The following is a 7,116-nucleotide window of genomic DNA, read 5'->3' on the forward strand; positions in this document are numbered from 1 at the left end:
TAGAATCCTTGTCAAATGGCATACACTCGTAGATTACTATACAATCTAAAATCAACCTTACAATTATTTGCTAAATTAATTAATAACATTTGAAAGTCATGGATATTCAACCAAATTTACTATTCATTTTGTTCTTTCTCAAATTTCTGATTCTCCAGCATAATTCAAGATCCAATTTTAGTAATGTATTCCTTAAAAAATAAACTAAATGCATAACTCTTTTCATAAAAATCAATAATTTCGTCTGTTTCAGTGTTACATGTGATAACACAGTAAAGTTAAACAAAGACCTCACCCAAAATTCCAAACTAGAATGGATACAGATGTGAAAAAAAAGAGATATTGTCTCTAGAGCAAAATTAAATCCTAGTAGAGGGCCACCATCAATTCTCAATAGTTTGATGCCATTTTCAAGGAGCAACCAAAGTTCTCCCAGCAACTTAGTCAAGATCCCTTTGTCTGTTAGAAGTTATTCTCTTACCCCTGGAATACAAAAGGGAAAAAAGAGAAAAATTAGCACACAATTAGGCAAAACATCATAGTTTCTCCTACCAATGTCATTTTAAAAAACCACAGTTCGAGATGCACAATACCAAATAAAATACATATAAATAAATAAGAGCTTTAAAAATAGTAGCTATTCATTAATTGCTACTACTTTGATTTGTTGAGTGACTCAGTGGAATGAAGGAATCAACATAAGAAAAAGAAGAAGAAGGAGGCGGCTGCATCCACGAGATTCGATTCTCTTTGAAGACTGAACTTGTAGCATTATTAAAAAATTGGAAATATTATGACTGGTAAAGAACTGAGCATTGAGCGCATAACTTTGAGAAAAAATCCAGAAGATATGAATAGAAAATACAGATATCATAATCTATCCCAAGTTCTAACCTAAATTATTGGTTTCCTCAAATTACTTGACTCTTTGTGACCTTGCTAGAAATTAAGATGTGATTATTTAGTTCACAAAAAGTATCCACTAGCAAAGAGCAGTTGAAATGTTAAAAAGACTAACTAACCATTGCTGAACTTTTACACGCAACAATACCCCCTTCATAATATTTGAGTTCATACTTAACTTCTCCATGCAAACGGAAAACATCAGCATCATTTGGTTTTTCCTTAATTGGAACCCAACAAAAGGATCAGTTACAAAATTAACGAAAGATCAAACAACAACAAAATTTATGCAATGTTTCACAATATATCCATGGTCAAAATATTATCAACCTTTGTTAAAACATTAAGTAGAGAAGCAGCTCTTGTATATTTCTTAGTTCTGCCAAAGTTACTGCAGCTCCCTGAAAAATATTTCCAATGTATCTAGACACACAGAAATGAGGAAAAAAGAACTAACACCTATGGCTTACTTCAAGAGTAGTTGTATCTCTTGGGGATTTCCTTAATGTTGTTTCAAATTCCTTAAGTCTACTCTGCCATACATCAGAAAGTACATATAAGAGGGGCAAAGAGATTGAGGGAGAGCATGATGTAATATATTTCACCAATCACACTATGAATACTGTGACACAAGATACTAATCAAACATCTCCACTTATGCCAAAGCTATGCCTATGAAAGAACAACTATATGCTTTCAATAGGCACATTTCACGTGAAATTATAGTGAACAAGATATTTATTCAATAAGTTATGGCTCATCTGGTCATGTGCACACAGAACAATCACAAATGCCTTTTCCAAATGGGGTTCGCTACCTATTTATCCAGCAACAAGCCAACAACATTATGTTAAGTCATAAACCAAATTTTCACAAGGTGAATCAACATCTATATCCTCATAATGGTTTCACTTGGAGAGTTTTCTTGGTCATACTATTAACTCTAATTAGTCATTAAGTAATCTTCCATGTAATCGTATTGTTAAGTATAAAAGCATGATTACTAAAATAACTTAGTGTTCAAGAAAACCAAGAATACTTCAATACCAATTTGTTTTATCAATTGGCTCTCTTGGTTTGTTTTCTGTTATTAGTTAGTTAGCATCCTCTGTAAGATCCCGAATTTTGAAAAGTTATTAATAAATTATTTATGATCTTAAGATTATATTTTTAGAAATTTTTATATATAAGTTGAGTAAATTCTTATTTATTGTTTAGAGTTCTTATAATTAAAAAATAGTGAATATTTTATATGTCTTAATTTTAAATATTCAAACTTTTTTAACCTTATTTTATATATAAAGGAATTAATTTAATTATCATCAAATTTCACTAAATTAGTACTTATTCGAAAATAGATTTCAAGTTGATAATAAAATGGTATTTCAAAGATGATTATTATATATTTAATTTGAATTTAGATTATTACTCTATACTTTTATTTTCAATAAAAAACTACTACCTTATCTTAATCCCTAAAATCCCCAATTTTATTACACAACACAAATCCTAATTTACCTTCATTAAACTAAACCTTAACCCATTCACCTCTACTACCCCCCATAGACACACACACACACTAACAAACCCAACACACACACACACACAATGTAACAAAAGGAAACAAAGAAAATGAAACAGAGGGAGAAGAAGGAAAAGAGTTCGCCGACGTGGGGGGATAGGGCTCTCGTCGCCGCCGTACTATCCAGAGCTGCCGCCGCCGTCATCATCGTGGGCTACAGCTATGTGTGTCATCGCCGCCACCTCTGGGTCGGTCATCATCGAGCAGAGCTGTGGGGAAGCCACCGAGAAGCCACTGACATCGCTGATGAAGAAGAGGGGATGCACGAGAGGGAGCCGTTGGGGAGAACCGTAACCGTCGCCGAAGCTCCTGCAACCATCAGAAGCTGCTGCCGTTGCCGATCTGCATGCGCCGTCGCCGATCTGCATGCGCCATCGCCGTTGAGCTGGTTCCTCTCACCGCCGCTCTGCCTAGCCACCGTCACATGCTCTGTTGCCGCCGCATGTGATGGGTGGCCGAGCCTTCGCCGCAGAGAAACACCGCTGCCGTCACCAACGACCACTGCCGGTAAGATTTTGACAATTGGGTTTTGTTTCTTTTGAGCGTCTAGAAATGTTATAATCATTGCATGTTGGTTTCAGTTGCCGTCTCCAGAGTCCAGTTTTCGCTACCACTTGAGGTGGCTGCCGGGGCTACCGCCAAACTGATTCAGAGACCACCGTTGCTTCATTTTGTTATTACAGTAAGTATATCTATTTCAGAGACCCCGCGTTAGTGTTCTATTACGTGTTTTAAAGTCGTTGCGATATTAATGGTCTTATGAGTTAGTAACCAAGGTTGCATGTTGTGTTTTAAAGCTGTTATGCTATTGCAAAAGTGTGCAGAGCCAGAATTGAAGTTGCCATTGAGTTTGGTTGAGAGAAGAAAGTTCAGTTGACGCGTTTGGGTTACGGTTTCAACTTATCAAGGTAGGAGCTTTTTTAAAGAACTCAATTTTATAATTTGGAATTGTTATAAATGGCTATTAATGTGATAAATGTACCTTTAGTGATTGTATAAGTCTTATGTATTGTTGGGCTATTTTAAGATGAATATGATTGTTGTTTAATTGGATTGTGGTTTAGTTTTTGTTAAATGGATGGTTGCTGCATTATTTTTTTAAAGTTTTGGAAACAAGTTTGGTTCTTTGGAAATGATTTGAGTTTGAATCTATTTTCTTGAAGTATGAGAATGATATGAATTTTCAGAATTAGCCTGTTTTTAAACTAGTTTGGTTTTGAACCAGTGGAAGGGGTTGTTAAATGATTTGGTTGGGACCCGAAAAGGGTGGCAAAGTCCAAGTTTTAGGGGAGATGCTGCAGAATTTTTATGAGATTTAAGATTCTATTTTAAAATGTAATTTAGAAAAGGATTGGATTTGAGAGGTTCTTTTATTTGGTTCTTAATTTATTGTGAAATAGGTATTTTAAGTTTAATCTATTTAAGGAAAGTTTATTTTTTAAGATTAGTTTAAATATGAAAGGACCTATATTTTGAAGTTTGACTAAAGAAGTACTTTGGAGGAGTTTTAATGGATTTTAAAAGAAATTGAACTTTAATTAATTAAATTCATTTTGCTTTCGAAGTATTCTTTAAATTTTGATTTAGCAAGACTAAGCAATTCCGAGCCTTTGGGAATGCTTCTTATTTAAGAATGAAATGGAAATTGGTATTTGGGCTTAAATAAATTTGGTTTTGAAATTGGTTTGGGACTTTTGGCTTACATGCCTTTGGTTTTTGGTTTTAAAACTCCATTTTAATTCATTTTAATTTAAGTAACTATGATTTCGAGGATTTCTAAAGAATTTAAGAAATGAGGTAGGTTATTCTTCCTTAGAGTCTTGAGTCTTTGCCAAGGTTATTAATTGATAAATTTGATTTAAAATAATTAAACGGATGTTTTTAAAGTGAAGGATTTGAGTCTTTTCAAAGAGAATTCTCATTTGATATGATATTTGAAAATCTTTTGGAAGTTTTGGGAAGTGTTACATACAGTGGCTCCATTTTGGAAGAGAATTGATTTTGAAGAAATAGTGGGCTATGAACTTGGAATAATTTGATATATGAGGATTTTGAATTTTGAGATAATGATGAGTCTAATTTTGGTTTTTAAAGTAAAGTGATTTGAAGAAAAAGTGATATATGGCTTGAATGATGATTTGACTTGGTATGGATTGTTAATGAAGTGCAAAAATGATAATGAATGAATATGTGGCTTTTGCACTTCTTTGATATGAGATACGCATTTTTCTGGGTAAAGTATCGTGGCTTGCCACCACGTGTTCCAGGTTGATACTCGATACTCTATTGACCCTACGTCGTAAGGGTGACAAGGCACGTATAAATTCCTGGGAAGGATACCCCATTGAGAAAATTTTATTATTAGAAAAAGCTATGCATAGACTCTTGGAGATGCGTGACGGGGGACAGTCCAGGGTTTAGCAGCCATACTTGTCGGGTTGGCTTGATAATGAGACTCATCAGCCATAGGGCAGGCATTCATCATATGCATCTATATGATATTATTTAGGTGTGCATATTGTAATTGGTTTGCCTATGTGAATAACTATGTTTAATTGCTAATTGCTCTACTTGATGTAATTTCTTGATTGTGTTTAAACCTTCTTGTTTGTGACTGAAAATTGGTTGGATTGTGGTGAATTGATTGTTGATTAAGTTGCTTGGGCCTAGAATTGTGGTTGATTATGAGATGGACCGAAGGCCGTGTTTGGTTTGTGTTTTTGGTTTAGAAAATTATGAAAAAACTTGATGAGTGGAAATTAGATCCAACACAAAACTCACCGGCAAGTGTACTGGGTCGCATCAAGTAGTAATTACTCACACGAGTAAGGTCGATCCCACAGGGATTAAAGGATTGAGCAATTTTAGTTAAGGGGTTGATTTAGTCAAGCAAACAATAGATTATTTGAGTGAATTGTAATTAACAGAAGCTAAATTGCATGAAAGTAAAAAGGATGGGGAGAATTGACAGTAAATTAAAGAGCAGAAGAAGTAAAAGAGCTTAATCTTAAAGTGCAAGTAATGTAAAGGACTGAAACTTAGATTGCAAGAAATGTAAATGGCTGAAGCTTAAAGTGCAAGAAATGTAAACTATTGAATCTAAATTGCTGTAAAACTTAAATTGCTAAAGGATTAAAGGGATTTGGGGAGCTGGGTTTCAAAATTAAGCAAGAAAATGTAAAGAGCAATCAAGCAGAGAAGTAGAAAATGAAGTGAAGTGCATAATATCTTAAACAAAAAATGGAAATTACTTGAAAGAACAAGACAGAAAGTAAACTTAGCTCAATTGTGAAATCTAAAAGAGAAATGGAAGATCTCAGGGGATAAATGAGACTAGAAAGTAGATCTAGATCTCAATTCCTTCCTTGATCAAACAGAAAATAAGCTCGCAGAAGAAATTTTATTAAAACAGCAAATGAAAGTTAAATACAATTCCTTAGTTTTCAGAATTATGCTGAAGGAGAACAGAAATGGATTTCAGATCAAGAATTGAAAAAGAATTCCTTCAATCTTAATCCCAAATTCAAAACAGAAGATGGAAGAGTAAAATGAAAATTATAGAGCAAGACTCAGATCCAATCTCAGTTCTAGAGCTCTCAATGAAAACTAAAATTAAAGAAAATGAAAAATTCAACTAAAGTCGAAAGAAGGTCCTCTAAAAATCAAACTAACTCCTATTTATACACTTTCTATTTTTAATCTTCAGAGTTTGGAGTGGGCTTGTCAAATTTTGTGAAGAATTGGATCCAATTTGGCTTTTTGGTTGCAAAATGGTTCATGGAGCACCTTCTAGGGGAGCGCTCGGTGAAGTAACCAAACATAGCACTCCCTTACCTTGTCAAGCCCCTTGGACCAGCCTTGTTCATAGCGCTACGTTAAGTTACATAGCGTAGCCCCCTTGCTTGTAAGCCTTAGTCTCCACTTCGAATCCTGGCTCGCCCAATTTGGCTAATTTCCTTGCACACTAATAGCGCTCAGTGAACTCATTAAACGTAGCGCTACTTTGCCTTGGAGAGAGGCTCCCACTTCGAGCCTTGGTGAGGCCATTTTTGCTCACTTCTTTGTAATGTAGTGCTCTTCCTATTCCTTGTGCAAGGTTCGAACCATGGCTGGCTCCATTTTGGTGTAGCATGCCTTGTTTTTGTTTTGAATGGAGCACAAAAAAGTGAAAACTTTTAACGTAGCGCTCTCTCCAATTGAGCACTATCCTTGTTTTCCTTGGCTCCCTTGACTGCTCCGCTTTGTAACTCAACGTAGCGCTATGCTTGAGCGCTTGCCTTGGTGCTTTGGTCTTCCTTGCTAGCACTAAATTAAAAAGCACATCGCTAAATTAGAAAGCGCTATGCTTGAGCACTTGAATGATGTGTAACGCTTTTGTGCCCTGGGTCACGCTTTTCAAAATGTGGCCTAAGGTTCAAAGCGTGCTCTAACTTCAAAAGTGTGCCAAAAATTCTTTTTTCCACCATTTCTTCACCTACAAGTAATCAAAACAACCAATCAAAGCTTCACCAAATTCACAAGGTTTATATATTATTCAAAAGCTAACTAATTCTAGCTTAAACCTTATGATTTTGTGTCAAATAAATGATAGTTGGTTGAATTGACATAACCATGCAAATCCACTCCAAATC

The 7,116-nt window shown here is 35.0% G+C and overlaps 1 long non-coding RNA gene across 2 annotated transcripts; it reads right to left on the reverse strand.

The window, feature by feature from the left end:
• Positions 1-200: 200 nt before the first annotated feature.
• On the reverse strand, positions 201-1,614 carry LOC140182712 (uncharacterized). Of its 2 annotated transcripts, XR_011878767.1 has the most exons (3): positions 1,234-1,614; positions 1,023-1,124; positions 201-483 (listed from the first exon to the last, which is right to left on the reverse strand). It is a non-coding gene; the product is annotated as an uncharacterized lncRNA (long non-coding RNA). The 2 variants fall into 2 exon arrangements; XR_011878766.1 differs by having other exon boundaries at positions 1,023-1,614.
• Between the last annotated feature and the right edge of the window lie 5,502 nt (positions 1,615-7,116).

This window comes from Arachis hypogaea, chromosome 3 (genome assembly GCF_003086295.3).
Source record: "Arachis hypogaea cultivar Tifrunner chromosome 3, arahy.Tifrunner.gnm2.J5K5, whole genome shotgun sequence".
Taxonomy (NCBI): domain Eukaryota; kingdom Viridiplantae; phylum Streptophyta; class Magnoliopsida; order Fabales; family Fabaceae; genus Arachis; species Arachis hypogaea.